The following is a 24,694-nucleotide window of genomic DNA, read 5'->3' as shown; positions in this document are numbered from 1 at the left end:
CCGAATTGGCCGAAACGTTGGACGTGTGAATGAAATAAATGTTTTGAGACTATAATTTTGGATAGTGTTTTGAATTATTTAGTAAACTTCATTTTGTTTTATGATGTATTATTCATTGGTCAGACATTACCTATCTTTCAAAGTATTTTTTTTCTCTAAAATTTTCCTTGAAAACTTTTTTTTACTTGTCGACTTCACTGCGAAAAGTCCCAGGAAAATCTGAACGAAATAAGATATATTATTTATCATGATTTAATAATTGTAAATATATTGCCAAAGACTTACTATATCCAGTTAAACGAACAGGTCCTTCATGCAGTTGAACATCCAGTAATTATTAAACATTAGCGCTGTTAGTTGAGGATTATTGGTGAACTAAACTTTCGTAGGAGTGGAAGCTGCAGGTGTGAAGCAGGTGTGCTCATGTATCTTGAGTTAGGTCATCACTTAGGTTTATAAAAGGCCAGGAAACCTTTATTAAATGATTCTTTTTTTTTTTTTTTTTTTGTAATTTTATATTCACCTTCTTTTTTATTATAGTCTTTGATCTGAATTACCTACTATTATTATTTTGCTGTTCGGCACATAAGTCTAAAGAAATAAAAAAAAAAAAAGATCAAAACCAAAACAATCAAAAAATAAAATAGCGACTTCCCTTACCTTGTCTAATGCCACCAGAACATTATGTTCTTAAAAGTACCACGGAACTGGCCGTCATGTGTATATATATGGGAAGAAATGGAAGGGGTAAAAAGCGTATACTTCATCAGTTTATGGTTTATACCAAGGAAATTAGGGATTTGGGAGAAAAACATCTAACAAAATTGATGTATATAAAATTTTCACCTGATGTGATTGTATATCCTTAACCAATGTAGTTTCTGAGATATGGAGGGAAAAATTACCGATCAATCGCATGCTTTCATATTGACTCTAAAATGTTAGTAGATATTTTATTGTAAAACTCAGCTGACTGCATACCTCAAAACTAATATGTTTATAGAAACACTATACCCAATAACTTTCGAAAAATAAGAAGAAAAGTAATTAATTTCACGGTTTGTGACTATATCCACCTCTTCTTCATGCTCTCTCCCCCAACAAAACTACTGTGTTAACAGGAAAAAAAATTAACAACACTTTTTTGAGAAATTTAATGAACTTTGATTTTGTATGATATTCATTTCTGAAGCTAATATGTATTTGCCGATTCAAGTAGCTACTTTACTTTAATTAATTTTATTAAAAACATTAAATGGTGACCTGTTTAATATTTTTAGAAGCACCAATACAGTGCAAAGAATTCCTGTGGGTTTCAGTAGGGGGTTAGTAGTTTTGTCGGGGGAGAGAGGGGATGTGGTCATAAACCGTGAAATTGATTACTTTTCTTCTTATTTTTCGAAAGTTATTGGGTTTAGTGTTTCTATAAACATAGTAGTTTTTGAGGTATGCATTCAGCTGATTTTTACAATAAAATATCTACTAACATTTTAGAGTCAATACGATAGCATAGCATTTTTCCCTCCAAATCACAGAAACCAAATTTCTTAGAAAAAATGTTATATCAAAAATTTTGTTGGAATTTTAATGAAATTATTTTTGTATAGAACTCATTTCACCAAAACTTTTAATGTTCGAGGAACAAGTAAAGAACTGATAAAACACACAGTTTTTACCACATTCACCTATCCCTCCATTCAAAACCTTTGGGACTTCTATATCACTTAAATAATTTTACCAGTTATACATACCATTATCACAGTATATATACCATATTTATTTTTTATTTAATTTTTAATTATTTCTCTATTTTACAAATATATATCTTCGAAAAAAGTACATATTTAAAAAATTATATTCAAGAAATGGATAAATACAATATGTATGGCAAAAGTAATTAAAACTTGGATAAGCGAAAGTAAGGTACAAAATGATTCCAGCTGAACCGCTAAACCTTCTTCCACAAATAAAAAAGCTTGTACCACTACACCCTTGGTGGAAGGAGTATAGGAAACTTCATACTTTATAATGAGAGGAGCTCAGTCCTCATAAAAATATTTTGTTGTAGTTTAAAATTTATTGAAATAGACATTTTATAAAACCTCAGAGAATAGGTTAAATAAAAGAGACAATGAACTTTAAGATGCATCAAAAAGTTCTTTTTATATAGCATTACTATAATAATGTATTTTTATTCGTTCCGGGTTTAGTGGAACTTTCTCGAAATATTCTATCTCGACAAAGCTTTCAATTTTTCCTGCACGGATGAATTGTCCCCTATTTGGTGATGCAGCCAGTATCCCAGCTGATGTTAAATAGTTTTCTCTAAGATAATATCCTTCGTGACAGAGAAAACAATTTCGAGGAACGTCGTGTCGTACGTGACGTCTGTTCTCATGAATTCGAGCTTCTAGCTTCTGGATATTGGCCTACATATGCAGCAACAAAAATGATCATATCGTATTTAAGAAAAACCACTTGTTTAAAATAACATTTGTCACATTTCCTTGTAATAAATAACTTATGGTCAAGTTAGTATGGAAAGTTTTATTTTGTTCATACGTGATAGGCCTTCAATAACGTAAAAAAGAAATGGAAGAAATCTCGTGGCGATATAAAATGCTAATAGCAACATGTTAAAGTAGCGATATAAAATGACTACCTTTACCCTACACGGACAATTTCTGCCTGTCTAAAAAATTTATCTTGACATCCCCCGGAAGAAATATACTTAAACATTAAAAAAAGAATTTTTGGGACTCAGATATCGCTTAACATTGTTCTTTACCTTAGAAAAATTTATTTGTAAAAAACAAACAGGCTAGTTAGAAAAAAAAAAGAATGAAAAAAGACGATCTTCCACGTCATTAAACCGAACCAAAAAATCGCGGATACTTGTTTCAGCTAAATCACATTCAATGAAACACAAATTTTAATAAACAATTATTTTATTTCTCAATTTAATTGTTCATTTTGTTGAAATATGAATTCGGCTTTAACAAGTTATCAAAATATTTGGATAGTTATCCATGGAGGGATGTCTTTATTTTATAAAGTAGTGTAAAATTGTAATTGGCCAATATAGTTTGTACTTTATACCCTTTATAATAATTTAGAATTGACGAGTTTCTTCTTCCAGAAAATAACACATTACTTACCTTAAAATAATTTCAGTTTACTTCAAAATTAACTGATTGTAACATATAATATACATTAAGGAAAAATATAAATTATATAAAAATATATTTTCATAAAAATATTGATAGCCTATTAAAGCAAGATTTGACACGTTGATGAAAGTGTACACTAGATATCCTTATATTGGACGATTAATTAAGCAGAGGAAGTGTTTTGAACTTCTCTAAATATTATGAATGTGATAAGATACAATTTATGTTATAAACCTGTTGTAATATTACAAAATCTTTTGATATTTGCGTATGTTTGATGATATGGAAATATTGTTATCGACCAGTTCCTGTTAATTCACATTTAAATTAGAGGATATTTTTTAGGATTTTCTTTATTTATAAGATTAAATTGCACAACAATCCGGAATTGATTTTTTTAATAATTTTTTTAACGACTGCCTTTTTAATAAAACATTTTTTGTGCCAATATACAAGATCTCAGGCCCTTAACTCAATTTGGAAAGGCTATAGAGGTGCCTAAGATCCACTACCACTTAAGAACTACTAATCAAAAATATTTGAACAAGATAAAATTTTGACTTAAATTCATCCCCAGATTAGAATCTAAAGAGTATGCCAACAAAATAATTAGTATGGATCGCGTTACATGTAAAATTAATCTCAATATCTGATTCTCTTGGTTAGTAGTAATTTATACTAGTACTGATAGAGTTTAGTTGTCAGGTGCCCACTGCCACGAGGCCGTGGATGTCAGCCGGTGGTGCAGAGCAGCCATCTGCTTCCCGTACCATGTCGTACCATGTAAACGTTTTATCATTCCATTATTTACTCCATAAAAAGCTGTTCTTCATTAACTATAACCTTTTTTTTACAGCAAAGATATACTGTTTTATTTGTTAAGTTAATATCAGATCTTTTTGATCCAATATTCGAATACCAGGATCCTACACTGACAATTCATGGATAAATGAATAGACAGCGCCTCAGAATCCTTAAGAATTGTAAGAGGCATAATTTTTGCTCTATAGACTCTTCTGCTACATACATATTTCCTCAATATAATTCTTAAGATATGATTCTTTATCTTTAAGTGGTATTTTGCTTCCTCAGAATGGAAGAGAAAAAAATTCATTTTCGTCATTTAATGATTTTTTATTTCCGATAAGGGAAATCCGCTGCATAGACGGTTAACAAAAGTTGCAGTGTGTATGGCGATGATGTCTTAAGATAAAGCACTGTCCGTAATCGGTTTGCTCGTTTCTGAACCGGAAATTTTGACTTGGAAGACGCTGAGCGCTCGGGTCGTCCTTCAACTATTGGTGATGACCAAATTCAAGCATTGGTCACAGACAACCCTCACTCTACGGTACACGATATCGCAAAAACGCTTAACATATCTCATGCAAGGGTCTAGAATCATTTGGAGCCTGCGGGATATTTTTCTCGATATATGGGTTCCTCACAATTTGACGGAAAAGAATATATTGGACCGCATATCCATTAGCGATTCCCTCCTGAAACGAAATGATTAAAAAAATTTAAATCTATACCACTACAACTCATGAAGGGCCAGGGGTTCAGTACTTTGTAAAGAAATACTGTTACTAGACAGTATTGGAGTTTAACTGGGATGTGATTCCTCACCCACCCTAATCACCAGACCTTGCCCCAAAAGATTTTCACTTATTTCGGGCCCTTCAAACCTCTCTTAACGGGAAACAATTTAATTCGCTCGAGGACTGCAAAACGCACATAGAGGGGTTCATTGCACAAAAATTTGAGAAATTCTGGGAGAACGGAATTAAAAAATTACCTGAAAGATGGCAACATGTAATAGATCAAAATGTGTCATATATAATTGATTAAAAATATTTACAATAATCTGAAGGTTTTATTGAAATCACCAGTAAAGAACGCTACGAACTTATTTTACAACTCGATATTATTCGACATTCCATCGATGGTTGAATTATGTTTTTTTACTAAGGAAATATGTAATCTAAACTAATTTTTCATAATATTTGTACGATTCCTCAATGAGAGTGGGTATGAGAATGTACGAGGATGTCAGAGGTTAATGTTGGAGGATTTGTTATTGGCGAGCGGCAACACTGTTCTGCAGGCTATTTTGCTTTCTGGGGTGTGTATAGAAACATGAGCCTTCTGCATGTAAATAAACTCGATCCAGTTCTTCTTATAAATATTTAGTTTTTCTTTTAAATAGGAACTTTGTTATTTATGCAAGTTGTTTCAGCCTGAATACGTATATTTAATATTTACTTATACATATTGAGGTCATGGTTTATATAAGTTACTCTTGGAAATTAACAAATTTCCGAAAAATTTCATTTTAATTTTTTGGTTTTCTGTGTCGAGTAATTGATTCAATGACTTATAAAAATTCGAAGCAAGACATTTTTTATCATTCATATGTCCGTAACACAACTCCTTTATCCGCTCATGTCTTCAATTACAATAATAAACAAGGCGTCATAATATTTTTAAAAAAATATCAAATCAAAAAATTAAAATAGCACTAATTTATGAAAATAAGTGGCAAATAATGGAAACTGAGATCTGGTATCTCGGCAAAATTAGTTCAGTGTTTGTGCCTAGCACAACGGGAATTTATATTGAGGACACTGCACTGATAATTCCAAACCTGACATTTCCTTCCTGCAATGGGATTGAAATTAAGTAACGAAGAAATTGAAACCAAATTAAATAACATTAGAAAAATTTATTTGGAGAAAAGCTCGAGGATCTGATATTAGGTCAAGAAGTTTAGTTTCCGTGAACTAATATTGTTTTCCTTCATTTCAGATAAGGTTATTGGAGATTATTAAAGTGAGGCCTGAGAGAAGGATAATCTTGCAATTATTTGTAGAAAGTTTCTTAATAGCCCCACACGAATTTCAGCTAATCTGTAAAAACGAAAACTAGTACCTGAAAGTGGTTTTGTGCTCCCGCTAACCTCTGCCACAGTGTGATCGTTTCATCTAAATCATTTACCTGTAATAGATTGCATTTTGCTACCATCAATCCACGGGTCACATCGTGAATTAAGACGGAAAAAATTTAAATCAAGATTTTTTTTGTTTTTTGTTTTTTTCATTTTACTGTGATGTTTAGGTAAAATAAAAGAGAAGGAGTCAATTTCAAGTGGAAAAAAATTATAACAACGAGCATAATAAAATTAATAAACCGTTTGTAATTGCAAAATATCATATTTATGAAAATGAAATATAAAATACAATAATATTACAAATTAACACACAATTTCTTCCCATCTCAATTTGTGTCAGAGGTTGATAATTTAAGTAGGTCTGAATTCTATAGATTGTTTACGATAAGTATAATAATAAAATGAGTAATATATGACAGAAGATTATTTTTATGAAACAAAAATATAAAATACAATAGAATTTCAAATTAACACACAATATGACCTACTTATCTAACAAAAAAATAATATCAGTCATTGAGGTTTACAAAATGCTTCAATGCCACCAATCTCACCTTCCTTTGTCGAGATATAATTTTCCATGAAAATCACGTTTTTCTTCCACATAAAGAAAATCCAAATTTCTACAGTACTGAATATTTTTCAACTTTTGTCATAAAATGCGGAATTTACGATGAATTTCCTGTAAGAGGGTAAAGGATAAATGGGAAAAATCACTTCGTTAGACGATCATTCCAATCAAACCAAATTAAATAATGAAGAATATAAATTAATAATTTCCTCAAGATACGATTTTGGGTATTTTGTACACGTTGCCTCATCTGATCATATTGAGCATTTAAACGGTTTACTTTTAATTTCCAAGAGATATCGCAGCTTTGTTCGAATAGTGGCACATATTTTTTTATCCTTAGATGACACTTTTCAAGCAAAGTATTGAGATTAAGGTCGGGTCAAAACATACTTTTTGTAACAATACAAATACCTATTATTATTTTTTTACTAGTTTTACTTTTTCATATATATTTGCGTATATCCAACATATTCCTAAGTGGATTACTACTGCAAACAGTAATATTAGTTTGGAATTGTTTTTAATCTTTGTTTGTAAATTCTACTTTGTATTTAATTTTTTTAATTGATCAAGAGGGTTATAGCGTATTTGGAGAACTAGTCCTCCTCATGTAAAACACTGTGTATTTGTATATGCACACACAAACAGGCGTATGGGTGTAATTTGTGTCAGTATACTGTAAACTGTTCACACACAAACTAGAGCATAGGCCTTCTCATTTATCTTTTGTTAAAAAACGGACTGTGTGAAAAGTGCAATATCCGCTTTCAAAAGGTCGCGTCCCTTCATGCCTTGGAGTCGAAGGACAGTTAAAAGAGACTGTTTCAACATTAACTGTTTCAAGTCTAGGCGATATAAAATTTTCTAAATAAATATTTTAAGTAATGAGTTAGTTATTAAGGAAAAAATACATTTATTTTTACACTGGCACCATTCAGTGTTCTTTGAAACATAGTTGTTGCGATCAGAAATCCTAGATTTAAATTTTAAATAAATCCTTTACAGGAGTTCTATCAATGAGTAGATTCCCCACAAGACTGTATCATGCCATTATAATACAATTCAGATGATTTTAACTAGTAATATATTTTTAATACAGTTTTAAATATCAATAAATTAAATTATTGATATTTACAGGATATAATAATACAGTTTACTACTATGGTACATTCAATAAAATATGGAAGATAATCAAACAATAAAATATGGCTTTTCCAATTTCTAAAATAAAATACATTTCGTTTGGTTAGTAATATAATAGTCACCTTATATTACCATCCAACCGCTTGCAACCCTTCATTAACTCATTCCTGTTTTCTTGTACTAATTATTTTAAGATCATGTTATTATTTAAAGAGAAGTTCAAATAAGGATGATTTTGCCAATAGCTTACGGCTTCTTGGAGGTTTTTGAAAAATCATTTACTTCAACATATTTTATTTCTACTAAAGGAATACAGATAATAATCTATTCGGAATGCTTAAAAATTATACAGTGACTTATAATGTACAAAAAAACTATCAATATTTATGAAGTTACCTTTGATAACTCTATTCATCATTTAGTTGAAGGTTCAAGTAGATATATAGAATAGATATCTGACCAACAATCTATTGTTTGAAGCCTTATCTCAACTAAATCGCAACTCAACCTATAACTTTTATAAGAATGTGAAAAATAAAATTATTAATGGAGATCCAAAAAAAATGTAGAAATATATTAAATTCACAGATCTGCTTTATTAATTTGTATTCCATTTCTAATTAATTTTTAAAAAAAATTTTCATTTTTATATTATATTCTTTATCCATTGGTTGACAAGTGTTATGTCAATCGATATAATTGAAATATAGGTGAATGATATGATTCTTCTTAATTATTATTGGGTCTTTTTTTATGTAATCGTTGATAAATCGCTCTTGTTTTCCAGTTACTTTGTGCCTTTACTGTGTAGCGGTTTTTAACTAATAGATGTTTCAAACTATTCGGAAAAAAAAAACATGGCGAAAGTTAGTAGTCTCTGTTTACACATAAACTGTTGAGCTGATTTCTCAACCATTGTCAAACTGATGAAGCATTAATGAATAAGAATACTATGGATTGAGTGAGGGATTTCCATAGTGCTGTAGTTGTCCAATATTCACTGAACTGTAGTGTTACTAGGCGCCCTAGGGTTGCCAACGGCTAGAAAAGAAAGCCACGGTTGATTGCGAAGCCTCTTGCAACCCCGTCCACCGCGGACGGTAGTATCTTGTTGCCACATCAGGCCGTGTCGAATGAGTTGGAAACCGTTGGGATAGAAAAGCACCCCAGTTTGTTCTCTGCCCGATAAAACTAATAGTTCTTTGCAACTGAAAATAGGACTCTTCGCTATCCATTTACTACCGCTGGAGATAAGCTTCTGCATAGGATTCTTTGTGTGTGTGTTCTTCATTATTAACTAAACGTTTCTTAATTTTACTTTATAATTAAGATGAATCAACCATTGCCTAATTAATATTGGTTAATTAGTGTTAATGTTTTTTTTAGTTTCTGGTATATACTAAATCAGTGGTACCCTAAGTGTCATAAGGGATTCGGAAAGAGTTTAGTGGGGGTACACACTCTACCGGATTTTGATTTTGGATTTAGTGCCTAGTGTACCAAGGAGATTCATTTTTTATTTTAATTATTTATAAGAAATATAACAACAATAAGTGATTCAATACTAACACTGTTTTCAAGAAATCATATTTATTTTATGTCCTCAATTCTCGATCACGGCCTTCTTCTGTGCCAGCGCTCTATTTTTCTTCTTCTGGAACTAGGTTGTAGAGGGCTGATCCCTATACCAAGTTTCGAACATTTGAGAAATGCATAAAATTATCTGTTCCTCACAAAAGACATGAATGGCTAGGCTCTCGCCTTGAACCTCAATGCTTCAACCGCGAAGGTGATATACATGATACAGGTTTCTATAACTAAAAGAGTTGCTTAGCTGGGTGCTCTGCCTTGTTGGCAGGATCAGATAAGTACACTAGACACCTAGGGGCGCACGAAGCCATGCGAAACACGCTAAAAACATTATTTATTGTAATAATTTATTTTTTAATTAATTAAGAGAAATCTTTATTTAATTTTTCCTTTTAAATTTTAATAGTATAACAGTTGTTGGTTGAAGTTTTTTGGCAATTAAACACAATTAGAAGGGATAAGATGAATCTCATGGAATTATTACTGGTGGCCCGCCGCCTTGATTCGAATCTTGGATTTCATACTCATTTTTCAGTATTTTAGAGCAAATTTTGTTAGACACTCCTCGGGCACACTCAGCCCTAGATTGATCATTGAAAATATTTCTGGGATAAATGAGGTGATGTGATTATATTGCTGACAATACTCCTAGCGATGAATACCATGAAAGGAACACCAAAATACCACTATGATTGAACTCAACCAGTATCTAGTATCCACAACCAGTATCCCTAACCCTTTTATGGGTTGTTCACTTATTTTATTTACAAAATAAAAAACTCAAATTAATGGAATGATATATATATAAGCTACTAGTGATTGGTAAATGTTAAGTTGAAACAAATAATGTTAAACTGAATAATATAAACCCAAAATTAAAATTCTACAACCCGATCTGACATCACTGACTAAGATAAAATAGCTAATAATTATTATATTATGCCTGTAGATAGAAATATATGAACAAGGGTGATATATCATGAGCTTAATACATTTCTTTAATAGTCAGAACCGGAAACAACACCGGTAAGACATGAAGTTAGACAAGGTAAGTTTCACACAGTTCCTTGGTTGCTTAATATAAGGGATCGGCTGCTTTGTATTTATTTTATAATTTAATGGCTATGTTCATTTCCAGTTGATACATCACTACAATCTTAAAACTGTTGATAATCATTAAATAATAATAAGCTATTAACTTTTTCATTTCATCGAGTTCCTTTTCATTTCCAACCAAGTTATTAAAATGCATCCAGGCCAATCCAATTATGACCATATTCTGATGGAGATGTTTCACATGTGCATATATTACCATAAATAGTGTGCTTCTGGAATTAAATAAAGGAATTGGAATGTTTTGGAAGTTTGTACCTATAACTTAACGTTTAAGCTTAACTTATCTATTAGACTTTATCAATGGAAATGCTCAGCAGACAGAATGCAAAATTATTAGACCAAAGAAAAGACCTACTTCTTTGGAATAAAGTTAGGAAAACCAGGCTACAGTATGTAACGGACGTCAGTTCTGTTGATTTTCTATATTTGGAACGTATCGAGTAGGAACTAGATATCCAAGGTCTTGGATGAGATTAAGAAAAGCTGTTCTCTGAGTCAGGGAGAAAGACCCGAGTCTTCCTCAATTTATTATTCCATGATCGCCGCCTTGATAAATAATAAATAAACTGATACATATAACTCTTTTTTTTTCGACCTATTCATTGTGAAATATGACATCTGCTTTTTATATTATTTGTAAAATATATAACCCTTTTACTGCTATAATACAATAACATAAAATAAGAATTGTTTTTATTCGTACATAAATATTTATTTCATTTTTATGTGATTTCTGATCTTACATCCTATTAATTCCTTCCAGCTCGTTATTCCATAACTAGTAAATAAAACTATTTTTCTGATTTAGATCATTATTTTACTGCTCCCAACAAAATCCTGAGTAATATTAATGTAAGCTACTCGGTGGTACTTTCGAACTAATGGAATGATTTCGAGGAAACATTCCAACATTTAGCCTAATTCAAAGAGAGAGTCCCTTCATGTTCTGTTGATAAGAAATGTCTGTTCATGTTTAATTCTGAACAAATTAAATACGTTAATTATTTATTTCAATGATGACGTCTGTTAAAACAGCAAGCTAGAACAGTAGATTATTCCTTACCAGAGCCTCTCCTAATGGAAAAAAAAACAGTTTCCAGTCGTTCTATTCTGGCAATCTGTAGTACCGTCAAAAATAGTTTCTAGGTCAGAGGCTTTGGCAAGCTTTTTTCTTCCTAAGCAAACACGTACGTTCCTTAAGATAGAATCCAACGCTCTCGAAACCTTAGCTACCTCAAGCTAGGTTAATTTTTATACTATGATTGCCAGATTCAATTCGATTTTAGTCAAAGTTACTGAAACTTTCATATTCATAAATATTTATCCTGTTGACGTGAGGCGCATTTCGAGAATTCTTACGCTAAGCCACACACTCTATACTTTGAAGATACCCTTTCACATAAGGTTGTATTTGTTGCACTTCTGAAACGAGTATCATGAGATCTTTTCGACAAGCTCCTGCAACACGGGCTGGACTATCTGATTTGTTAAAAAAATATTTATTTGCTAATCATAATAGTATTTAAGATTTTTATGTTTCAATCAAATTAAATATAATGAATTCGTAAACAATATTTAAGAATCTTCACTCAACAGTTGATCTTTTTAATTATTTTTAATTTTTAATGGTGAAACTAGGCAAATATTTCATAAAATGTTTGTCAATAAACAATAACGTTATAAAAAATCGACCAAGAATGTAAAATATCGAATATGCTGATGAGGAGTTTAGATATTAAAGAATAAACAATAAAAATTTTTTTTTTTTTTTTTATTAAATTTATTTATTGATATTTACAACTGTCCATACATCAAGTAGATTTGAGGAAATCATAGTGGTATGGTACAAGCATGTAGAGAAACTACCCAATGGTAGCACTCTAAAAACATTTTTAAAATATAAGGTCTCGAGGCTATCTTCTTTTCAGACGCCTCGGAGGATTGTCCGGAATAAAAGAGGAAGCAAGATTAGAAACTAATGGGTTTGAGTGGTTAGGGAGTATATAATGGAAGGATTGACATCTGGTTCGAGCTAGATCGGTTACAAATGGAACATTGAGTTCTTTGTGGATGATTTTATTTGTGACAAAGTAGGGAGCATTTAGGATTTTGGATTGTAAGGATTGGATACGAGAGGAATTCGAAGGTTTAGTGGAGCCCCAAAGCTCAACGCCGTATGTCCAGATAGGCCTTATAATTGTCATGAAAATCAGTCTTTTGTAATGAATTGGAAGTTTGGACCGTTTGTTTAGACAAACTACTAGTAAGTGCTGTGTATCAGTCGAAATTGACGTGCAGTTTCCTGTCTTTTCAGTCTTGTGTGAGGATTCCTGGTTTGTCGTTTGTCCAGATGTAGTCCAAGGTAGCGGAATTTGTTTTTTTAAATTTCTAATTTTTTATTTATTAATTTATCTTTTATATAATACGGGGGAATACTTTTAGGGTTTTAAAATCTTAACCAGTTTAAGATACAATTCAAACACAATCGGCTAATGTTTAAACGATTGAATATGTCTGTATACTATGCTAAAATACGAAAACTCTAAACATATATTGAATCATTAATCAACTCTAAACTAACATTTGAGCAATAGGGTTTTGTCAATAAACTAAGCAAATAAATGTTCTTTAACTAATTAAAAAGTACCTTTACGAACCTAGTCTTAACATTAAACAAAATGTTGGAACTGCCCTAGAAGTATTATACACTAAATGTAGAGACGCACACAACCATGACGTTCTTTAAATTCATTACTTATTACTTGGGAAAGTATTACTTTATAGTGAATATAAAAGCTGTTTCAAGTAATTCATGAATGATTTACGGTTTTTTAGTTTATCATATTGAAAAGTTTGGCACTACGATTTAAACAGATATCAGTCCTATGTTTTATGAATTGTAAATAATCGCTTAGATCTTTTCTATTTAGATGTATTTTGTTGTTGAAAACTAACTCGTGTTTGTATGGTTCCGTTTTTTTTAGAATCCATCTAAACCCCTAAGGGTTTACAACAGGTCGCCAATCTTCTAACCAGATATTCTTTGAAATAAATATTACTGCTTTCCGGGATTAAACTTACAGCGTTGGTCGTTCTAGGGCGACGGAGTGTTGCTCTAAGACTAAAACAAACTTTATTTTCTGATCAACATCCTTAATTTCAAACTTTAAGTATTTATTTAAACCGACTCGCCCAACCATATATATCATATTTTACTGCTGGAATCGAAACCATTACATACCATATAAAGCGTTTAGTATTATTCCAAGATACTATTCCGATCTGGAAAATTCAATTTCAGATTTTATAATCTAAAAAATAAAAAGAAGCCAATTCTCTCATATTCTTAGTTAATTAACCTAAATCATAGGTTTTATCTTCTATAGTACATCTTATTTCTGCAGTAATATCTTTCACTCTCTAACCCAATAAAGTCTTGATTGAAATAAAGTTTAATTAAAGAACAAATTTTATTAAGACATACTATTTCGTCACTCCCCTGAGTCAACGTTTTATTATATATACTTTCACTTTCACATGCGTATACCATTTATTTTTAATATCCAGATTAAAGTAAACATGGTTCATTATCTCAAATGCGGTTTGCCATCCCTGAACCTATAGCTTCGTTTTTTTCAACTTTCATTTTCTTCTTCTGAGAGAAACCTTAATGTTTATTCTTCTCTTATAGGGGCACCCAAAACACATCATAAGTATGCACAAGGTGTAAAGCATTTTTTCTAACATTAAATGAATCAATGAATGGCGATCCATTGATTTCAAATCAGATTAAAATATTTTCAATAAAAATATTTATATTTTTGTATCTTAAATTTAAAATTTTTATTTCAAAGCATGAATTCGCTACCGCAGTATAGGTAATCCAAAAAAACAAAGATAAAAAAATATAGTGATACAGTTTGGCATTGTGGCTCCAAATGAATCGTTCACATTCAAAATTTAATTATACCACTCGATAGCCAAAGGATTAAAGAATTGTTTATGACAAAATAAGAACTGCAACGAAAATGCACTTCGGGGGGCGTGCCGTAATGTTTTTTATACCTTTCTTACTTTTATAACTTTCGAGTTTTTATACCTTGGATTTTTTATAACATTTATCTTTTTATGCGATGAAGATTTGTTTAAGTTTATAAATATAATATAATTAAGTTTATGATTTATAATAAAATAAATTTTGTTTAAAAAAAATCGTGTTTAAATTGTTTATTTTAATTTAACTATAATTTTTATTTTATTTTCATTCATTTATATCGAATGTTAATTATATGGCCTGAAAAAAGCCTTTCAGCAGTATTACTTAAAATTCTTAGTTGTGCCTAATATTCGACAATAAAAATAGTTTTTACAATCCCATACGAAAAACTAAGCTTACGTTTTATTATACTCACAATATCAACAGATTTAATCGAAAAGATATAGCTAAAACTTTCGAGTAGTTTACCCGTTCTTTAACTAAATTCTAATCTGAACGAATATGAACAAGTGCTTTACCCATTGCTACCACTTAAGTATGACGTTTTATTTCCACTGGCAAACGAGACGTGACAATGTGAGAGAAAGAATGAAACCACATAACTGGAGTAGTTGATCGCCTCATTATCCAGCTGACAGATCTCAAGTCATCGCCCTCCAGCCACTGCCTTCCAGATTTATATCGGCTTCTGACATCTGGATGAGAGGCCATTCCTTCTTACAAACTTCAGTCCTAGAGATGCTCTTGGACTATCGACACAATACCAAGTCTAATCGCGAAGTTTTATAAATTGTTATGCTTTTGTGCATTAAGATTACTATGATAAAATTTGTTGTGGAAATACCATTATTATTGATGTCATTTCTACATAAGCTATAGCTACACAGTTATAAAAAGTCAGCTAGCTGTAAAGGTTGTGTATGACAATGAATTATATATTCAAATCAATCCATAACCTTATAATTACCGGATGGAAATACGATACAATCTCGGACACGAAATCCGATTTGTAAATATTTTTAAATAATTTTGTCGAATAATAATGTTTTTCCTTCTTAGATGGTCATCAAACCAGAAGCAACCATTGGTAGGAAACTGTGTTCTGATAAATGATCGTTTCGTTCGTTTCTAAAAATGATTTGGAAAGAAGCGAGAACATTCGGTTTTCAGATATTTAGGTTGGATTTAATACTCAAACTGTAAAGATAGCATCTACAATTATGCCAAACTATGACAAAGTTGAGCATGCGCAAGCGTGTAGATGAGGTATTTAGTTCGGCTGGTACAAGTTAACCTGAATTTGCAGTCGACCCGTTGAGGGTCGGTTTTTATACACAAATCAAAGACCACTTGTGCTGCATCCACACATTTGTGTTCAGTTAGCATTGTTTTAGAGCTTCTAGTTGACAAATATTTGTGCTCTTCCTGTTTTAATTAATTAAATAATTTCAATAATTAACTCTAGTTTAAGGTTACTAAAATTCTATGAATTCGTAGTAAATACCTTTATTCAAATCTTGTCAATTAACTTCAGAGGGTCTATTTTTTATTTAACACAACCCAAATATAAGTTTATAAAGACATTGTATGTTTCGGTGATTAACTTAACAAATATCTGATAAAAATTCTAAAACGAAAATAGAAATTATAGGTTATGTAATACTATATCCATGAACTATTATCTCCTACCACCACTTTACTAATACATAAGTTTCTTTCCATTTCACCTATCCCTATTTCGTTCTTTTTTATAATGAATATATTAGTAAATCGTAGTAGTAAATCGAATTAAACAGCCGACAAAAGTTACAAGCGTATGGATATCGGCGTTAGTTATTTCCTTAGCATTTGTACAAGTATTGCATTTGCGGCAAATGGCAAAGAGGTAGGATAAACTTTTTTTAAGATATGCCAAGTTATGTATGATGGAATTTTACTGCATGCTTTATTTGTACTTGAGGAATGAAATTACCTTTGATTAAAACATTCATACAATCTCCTGTGCATATCGTGAATATTTGAGTTTTTGGTACGTTTTTCACAAGCATTGACTGACGTTGTAAATAATGTGATACATTCCACATCAACGCTGAACCATAAATAATCACGGGATAACCGAACCCGGGTATCAATACCCTTCTTAGGCCCGAACTAGCTCCCTAGTGAAACCTGAGCTAAATTAAACTGTGAGAAGAAAAATATCTTGCATAAAACCTGGCATGAGTTTATTTGCCCTGTGTTTATAGTTTGGGTTTAAACTCTAATTAAAACTTGTTGATGTTCTTCAACTTCTTCAGCTTTGGTGCGAGTCAGAAAAGACTTTATATTATTCTAGTATTATCATTTTTTCGGTCTTTACATATACAATATAAATATAATACAAAATCCACTAAAATACTTTAACCTCAAATTTACCGAAACACAGAGTCCCAAACATACGATATTTTTTCTCAAATATCTTAATCGTACAAATGTCCACAAGTACACAGAGTAAATAAGCTCATTTCAGATTTTATACAAGATATTTTTCTTCCTTTAGTTCAGGTTTCACCAGAGCTGGTTCGGGCTTAAAAAGGATATTAACACCCGTGCTCGGTTATGCCCGTAATTATTTATTGGTAGGTGTTGATGTGGAGTGTATTACATTATTTACAACGTCAATCAATACTAGTGAAAAAATTCCAGAGGTTCCGAACAACCCGCAGCGAATCGCACATCCACTGTTCCTCTGCACAGCTCATCCTCTTTTTCTAACCCCAGTATCTGGGCCATCCACACTTTCTTTTACCTCGAGAGTCACCAAAGACTATTTCAACTCTTATATTACACCTAGATTTCTTAAAGGCTTATTCCTCAAATTACAAGACCATCAAAGAAAAGTCCGATCGATTTGTTTACCTAAAACATTTAAAAAGGTGTATTATTTTATCCTTATATGTTGACTGTCTGTAGTTCTTCGTTTCGAATTGATGTGATACGAGAAGAGAATCGGCACGTAATATGAAATATAAAAATATAGAATATAAAATTGAGGATGGCCAAGGAAAGTGACGAAGCATCTATAATCGTAAATGAAAAAGAAATCCAGGTGGAAATTTTAATCTTACGCTTATTCCTCTTAATAAGGCAGTAATCAGAAAAAATTATAATCATGGTTGGCAACATGAGACCAGTTCAAAGTCATCATCAACCCGCTAGTTCCGATAGTTCTCCAAATACATAATAATCCATGGTCGTCGAATACCAAATATCAGTTGGCATTTTCCAGTTTGGTTTCTCCGAGACTCAACAGAGAGTTATTTTAAATATAGCTATCAACTAATTAACTAAGCTGTTCATCGCTTGAACAGCACATATACATTATTTCCAAGGGCACTCCTAAATACTAAACAACTACTGTCCGGAAAATGTCTGATCTTATCAAATCAAAATATGATACAATGGTACAATGATATTTCCAATTGTAAAAATGAATAATTTTTTGTAGCTGATTCAAAAAATCTATTCTTCAAAACCCATCAATTTCGTTTGTCATAATAACAGATGAGATGCATTTTTGTGCTATCCTGCTGTAACCGAATGTGATTTTTAAGCTTCTATTGATGTGTCCTAATTGATAATTAACTAATATAATTTTATAGATATCCATTTTATAATCTAACCATCTAATTTTTGGGCAGTTTTATTTGTTGCAGCGATATAAATGAATAAAAAATTAAACGAAACTATCTGTTTTTTGCATGAAAAAACATTTTAAAATTTTCTTTAACTTAGACATTAATGCATGATTATTTTATTACATTACATTATGCCTTACTGATTTATTCAACTCTAGTTGAAAGTAAGTATATTTAATGAGAGATAGATCTAGGGTTTTTTGTTTAAAATGTATTTGTTGATTCAAATTTAATTCATTTGGCTCAAAATTTTTTTGGGTAAACTGCAGAATAATAAATCAAGAAAAGACTCTAGTATGATTATCATACTACAAGAACAAATTTGTACTTAACTTAAGTAATATTTTATGAACTATATTTAAATTTTCTTTCTAAACCGACATTTAAATTGAAATATGAACTTTACTCGAAAATTGTGGACTTTCTACTTCTGTTTCGCGTCTGGTTTTCTATCTCAAACGTCCTCGCTCAAAAAGCGCGCGAAAACTTACGTCACTATATGTGTAGGTGTCACTTCACATAACGGTCTTCATAACAGCTGAAGAAATTCAAAATCCAGCAATTGGTTTTTGCATTCATCGCAATAGAAAAAAAGGTATCTATGTAATGAAATTTGCAATAGTAATAAAGTGAGCTAATTACGGGTAATATGGGAATCCTGCAATTAATTGAGTTCTGTAATCTAAGCTGATGAGATGATACTTCATACCTGACATGAAGTAGTAGAACTTGATTGGTAATGAAAAAAGAAATCACAAGAAATTAACATTTACAGCTGATGTTTTCTCCTAGTCTTTGCCGAGCCTAGAAGTTCATTTACCTAACAATTATTCATATATGTTGCCTTGGTAATGATGAAATTACATACCCAACTTACTCAATAACTTACTGAAATTATTTGATGAAAATGAAATTATCAAATAAAATAAGTTTTTGTTGTTGAATACATATTCCAATACTACATTGGTCACATGTTCCTCGACGTTCCAAGCTATTGAGGTATATTCTATCCAAGATAAAAGTTTATTAGCGTGTCACGAGTTTGATGATGGGTAGTTCAATTTTTTTTTTTTTGTTTCCTAAAATGTTTAATACTTTAGTTATGATCTCAAGTTAGTCTTTCAGTTTATACTTAACTTTTACTGATTGTAGATTAATGACAGCTGATATAATTTATTCATTGGTTATAACAAAAACATACGTTGTATTTACATAAATAAATTTACTATCTACCATTATGATGTACGTCGAGGATCTCCATGTTTTGATTGTAAAAAAAACATTTTTATTTTATTCCCTTCTCAATGAAATGATTTTACAATTAAAATGTTTCCACCATGATTAGAGTGTGTATTTTTCTCTTCCTTAATGGTAGTAAGATGGAGTGACAAAAAATGACATGCCACTTACCTGATGTGAGCGAAGACCCAGAAGCAGACCCCCAGCACAGACACACTCACCAAACACTTGCCACTGCCGCCGCGGCGCGCCGAATGGTTGCCGCAGTAACAGAATGATGGTGGGGGCATGCAACTGCGCTCACTATTTGCTCTTCAGTTCGCGTCTTCTTAGTTATAAAAATCATGAGAGAAATGACAGGACAACAAGCAAAACAAGTAGTTAATTATAATTTGATAAAAATAATATAAGAAGATAAGTTCTAAACCACCATAAACTAAAGTTGTCAGTATTCGATGATTTAGTGCTTTGCTTTCTTCTGTGTCGTTCTGCGTCCTATCGCTTTGGTTACGTTCTTGTTTTGATTCGTTTTTTCAAATAATTAAAATTTTGTTGTATGGAAAAGTATTAAGGCTGATTAGCTCGACAAAATTCACCAGCTTCTCTCCGTATTTGGAAAATGAAATTTTTTTCGGATGCTTGCCAAGTCTCCCCCGGCATCATGACAACCATGATTAGTGGAGGACCTGAAACCTGAGCGGGCTGGGGCGAGGATCCTAGAGCGCTTGGTTCAGAAGGTTGTGGGTTCGATTCTCACCTGGGTTGGTCAATATTTATTTCGCGGTGGCCCCGAGAAATGAACCTTGACATTCCCACTCTGGGTTCTCAATCGAGGACTTGAGCCAAAAAAACCTTGATTAGTGTCGTTTTTTGTTTTCATATTGTGTCCAATGATATAATAGTCCAATGATATAATACCAGTGATATGTTTAGTTATTCGATATGTCGATAAAAATATCGATTTTTCGGCACATCGAGTCCCAATATTTGATCTAAAACAAAATACCGATATTAGAATCGAAAACACCCCAACCTTAAATTTCCTGCAAAATTGGAAGTTCTTTTTTTTTAACTGATCTTCGGGATAGTGATTAACATCATTTTTCTTATTTTCCAATGCAGAAATACATTTTTTGAAACAAATTAGGATTGGTGGTAAAGTGGCTTCAGGGAAACCGATTTTTTGGTTTTTCGTGCTGGTAGTAGTATCGCAACTAAAATGGAATTCACTGCAGTATACCTTTTTATCAAGGGATTCGGCTGCTAAATGGCGTTCAATCGAACCAATATTTGCTAATTCTTTCCAGTCTGTTTCAGTTCTGAGCATTATTATCATATTGCACAGGTTACTACATGTTCAGCTTGTATTCTTATTGCATAAAATATGTGACCAAACATGCCTTGAATCACTTCCGATCAGATTTTAATTCGAGTGCCTTACCATATCCTTCACAAATGTAAATCTTGTAGTCTTCATTCACTTGTGCATATTTTGGAGCGCTAGTGCAAAGATATTGAACAAATCGTAATTTATCTTAAGGAGGGCGTGAAAAAAAGCTTTGCAACCAGTAAGAATTTCTGGTAAATGATTTAAAATTATGATATTAATAATTCGGCCTTTACTCCAAACTCTTGACTCATTTCATTGTAATTTCGTCAAATCTTTCGAATATTAAACCTATTGTCTTCACATCGGACTTCAAAACAATTGCCATTATCTTTTGAAAAATCATTGGGAAAAGTGACACCAAATATTGAATTCGATAGATCCACAACACAAATTTTTAAAGGATTATAATCTCAATGTTTATCATACAGTCCACACATACCTCCATAGTTATGTTGCTAACGACGCAGATTTTTTTCCCGCAACATAGTGACATTATGATCGGTCTCTTACAGTATTTTACCAAATGAATGATAAGTCTCAGTATTGATAAATGCACTTTACAAATATTTACCTTAGACGCCATCAGAAAAACTTGTACAGATTCTCAAAGGTAAAGAAACGCAATGGAGTCCAGCCTGTGAAGCTTTCGTCTAAATTGTTGCCTTACTTGGAATTACCATATCAATATCCAATTAACCTATACAAGATTAGTAATTCTGTATCCTATCATCAATAGACATTCTTGATTAAAACGAGATAAAACCATCTTTATCCGCCAAACAATATTAAGGCCATATTGATGTACGAGTGTGAAGTTTGGGGAGTGGCATCCTGTACGAAAAGAAAAAAATTGCAATCAATCCAATATAAGATCCTGAGAATCGCAGTATATTTCCTCTGGTTTAGAAGAAATAGCCAACTACATCGAGAACTAGAAGTAGAATCGATAGATGGTTTCATCAAATAATGATTTACTAAATTTCACTAGCAGCAGGAGTGACGTACAACGCAGGCAATTTAACCACATGTCGAAGACTGAAGCCCAGGCTGATGCTAGATGTCCAGCTATAAGCTCTATGTTAATCTATTTATATTTTTAGAGTTATTATTATTTATGTTTTTTTTTTCATTCTTTATTTCGTTATATTTTCAGTTAGAATCAATTATTTATTTCATTAATTCTTTAAATATCATTTCTTTTGTTTTTTATTTTCTCTTTTATTATTTATATACTTAACTATTATTAGTTTTATTTATTTATTTTTTGTTTATAATTGATCTTTATTCATTATTTAACAAAATGTTAAAATAGCCATGTAAGTCCCACCGGGCTGATCTGATAATATAGAAATAATAAGAAGAAGAATCTTTTTCTCTTAATTTAATTGAAGTTGTTAAAATCGGCGATAATATTCTATCTTGCCCTTTAAAGTTGTACTTAAAAATCGGTTCTATTCGTATCGTATTATAGGTATAACAAAATGTTGCTAGGAAAATAATTGGAAAACTAATGAGTTTAAAGAAAACAAACACTCCCAAATCTTTTCTTAAGGAACGAAACGTATAATTAATAATCTGAAGTATTAATGAGGACATTCTCCACCTATACCTCGTAATATACAACTAATTACCATTTAAACTGGTCAGTTTTCTTCCTACGCGCCTGCGCAATCTAAAATTTGCACTGCTTTATGTAAATAATTTGTTTCCATGACCCTAAAACTGAGATATATTTCAACATGTTTTATAGCACTGTCACATTAACTGCTGACCACATTGTCTACAAAGAATCTAGTAAAAAAGTGAGTCAATCTCACCAGTTAGTGCTTGTCCCTGTATATTTCATGGTCCATTACCGGTTTATGAATATTTAAAATATAAATAAACATTGTTTGATAACCGCGCGATAAATTTGACCCAAAGTTCTCCTATGTTTCTGCACTAATTTTAAGAAATATAACTAATATTTTTTCAAACATCAACAGGGATAAGAAAATAACCGTACTACCTTTGGGAAAATTAAGGACTAATTTATTGCTATCCTCATAGCTAGAACCAGTCATATTAAATCAGATAGAAGCTTTTTTAGCTGAAGAAGTCTTTTTGTTTAGTTAAACAGTTAAATTCACTTTACAAGTGAGTCCTTCAATTATTGTGCATTTAACTGTTGTGAATTATTACGATTTGTAATTGGAATGATTTATATTTCACATAGTTCCTAGGTCGGCGGTATGATATAAGGCTGATGACCCTATACCATTACAAGATGTAAGATGACCTAAATGTTTTGAAATATTATTAATTGCCAAACATTCTTCTACAACCTAAGACATTCCAAAAATGAAAGCAGTAATTGTCGGGTTTTTCATTAGTTCAACAGAAAAAGTCAATATATAAACTTCACTCATATTACGCATTGTAGTATTAAGTATTGGAAGTTATTGATATTTTTAATTGTTAATGTGTATACACTAAAAGAAGATGAATGAGAGATTTATAAAAACGAAGTTAAGATAGTATTTAAATGTATCCAGTTTGCTCTAAAGCAGACATGCCAAAATGAATTGGAGTGCTCATAGCAAGTATAGCTGCAGTAAACCATTGCATTATAATCAATTCATAATATCTATGAAAAACAATTGTTTGCCACGAGATTGTATTATAAACATAATGAATGTTTAATGCACTAGCGGATCCTGCTCCATATCCTGGAAGGCGGCCCCTCTAGAAAGTGAAACAATTATTTTTTTCATGAAAACTTTTATCTATTTCATATAATACAATAGACGTCTTTATTATTATGCCCTAAATTGAAAAAGTAAATTGTATTTAAAAATTTAAGTTGTTTAAACTATCCATATTTCTTTAAACTGATATTTTCTATTAAGAAATGAAGAATGAATGGAACATAGCTGCACCCCTCAGAAAATTTCGGACCCGCCACCGATCTTTGAAAACCGTTCCGTAATACGTGAAAATCCCCAGTTGTTTGACATTAATGAGTCTTGGAGAAACTTTCAAAACACTGTATTCAAAATAAAGTGCAACAAAATGGAGTGAGATATATTTTTATCACCGTTTGCATCCCCTGACAGTCATTTCGTTCAATGCTTGAGGGATTTGCTCATCATCAAACCATTAAAATGTATGCATTTCTTCAAATCATATTTATCCGTGCTCACATCAGTTGAGACTCATTCTATCATTTGTTGTTTATAATCGTTATGAAATATATATAATTTTACTTTGATTTATGGATTTCGGTCTTTATAACCATAGTTGCGACAGATGCAGAGACACTGAAAATTCTTAAAACACCTGCACTTCCAAAGAACAATATATATTATTTGTGCTCTGAATGATAGAATATTTTACTCTGATATAAAATAATTGAACCTGAATCCCTTTGGGACATTTCAAAAAGTAGTATACCTATTTTTTAATACTTGAGACTTGAAGAATTCCTTCGAAATGTCCTTAGAATGAATCATTAATCCTTATTTTTTTAAAAATGGTATTTGGTTATGTTTCGTAGTCACAAGCTATCAAAACTCAAGCGATGATATGACTGTGCGTTACATGTTGATTATTGGACACCATTTTATCTTCAGGTCTAAAAATAATATTTATATTTTATTTCCCCGCATCCAATCGTTACAATCCAAAATACTACTTAAAATCCTTGATGCTCCTTATTACGTTACAAATAAACTCATTCACAAAGACCTTAACATCCTATTCGTTGCAGATTTGACCCAAAACAGATATGCGTCTTTTCATTCCAAACTGCTTAACCATCATAACCCATTAATTCTTAATCTTTCATCCTTAACAATCACTGATAATCCTCC

At 31.5% G+C, this 24,694-nt stretch overlaps 2 protein-coding genes across 3 annotated transcripts in view; one reads left to right on the top strand and one right to left on the bottom strand.

The window, feature by feature from the left end:
• The window catches only part of mlt (tubulin folding cofactor E like protein mlt), a 146,778-nt gene extending 127,064 nt beyond the window's left edge, over positions 1-19,714 (bottom strand). For both annotated transcript variants that reach the window (XM_014429482.2, XM_014429486.2), the window contains exon 1: positions 19,625-19,714. The gene's annotated coding sequence lies outside the window, so the exon portion shown is untranslated. The remainder of the gene's footprint in view (positions 1-19,624) is intronic.
• Positions 1-24,694, top strand: part of lin-52 (DREAM core complex component lin-52) — a 50,859-nt gene that overhangs the window by 9,103 nt on the left and 17,062 nt on the right. The window lies entirely within an intron of this gene.

The sequence above is a fragment of the Halyomorpha halys genome, unplaced genomic scaffold (assembly GCF_000696795.3).
Source record: "Halyomorpha halys isolate HHAL.00 unplaced genomic scaffold, Hhal_1.1 Scaffold803.1, whole genome shotgun sequence".
NCBI lineage: Eukaryota > Metazoa > Arthropoda > Insecta > Hemiptera > Pentatomidae > Halyomorpha > Halyomorpha halys.
Note: the sequence above shows the minus strand (reverse complement) of the source record. Positions and strands in the feature narration are given on the sequence as shown.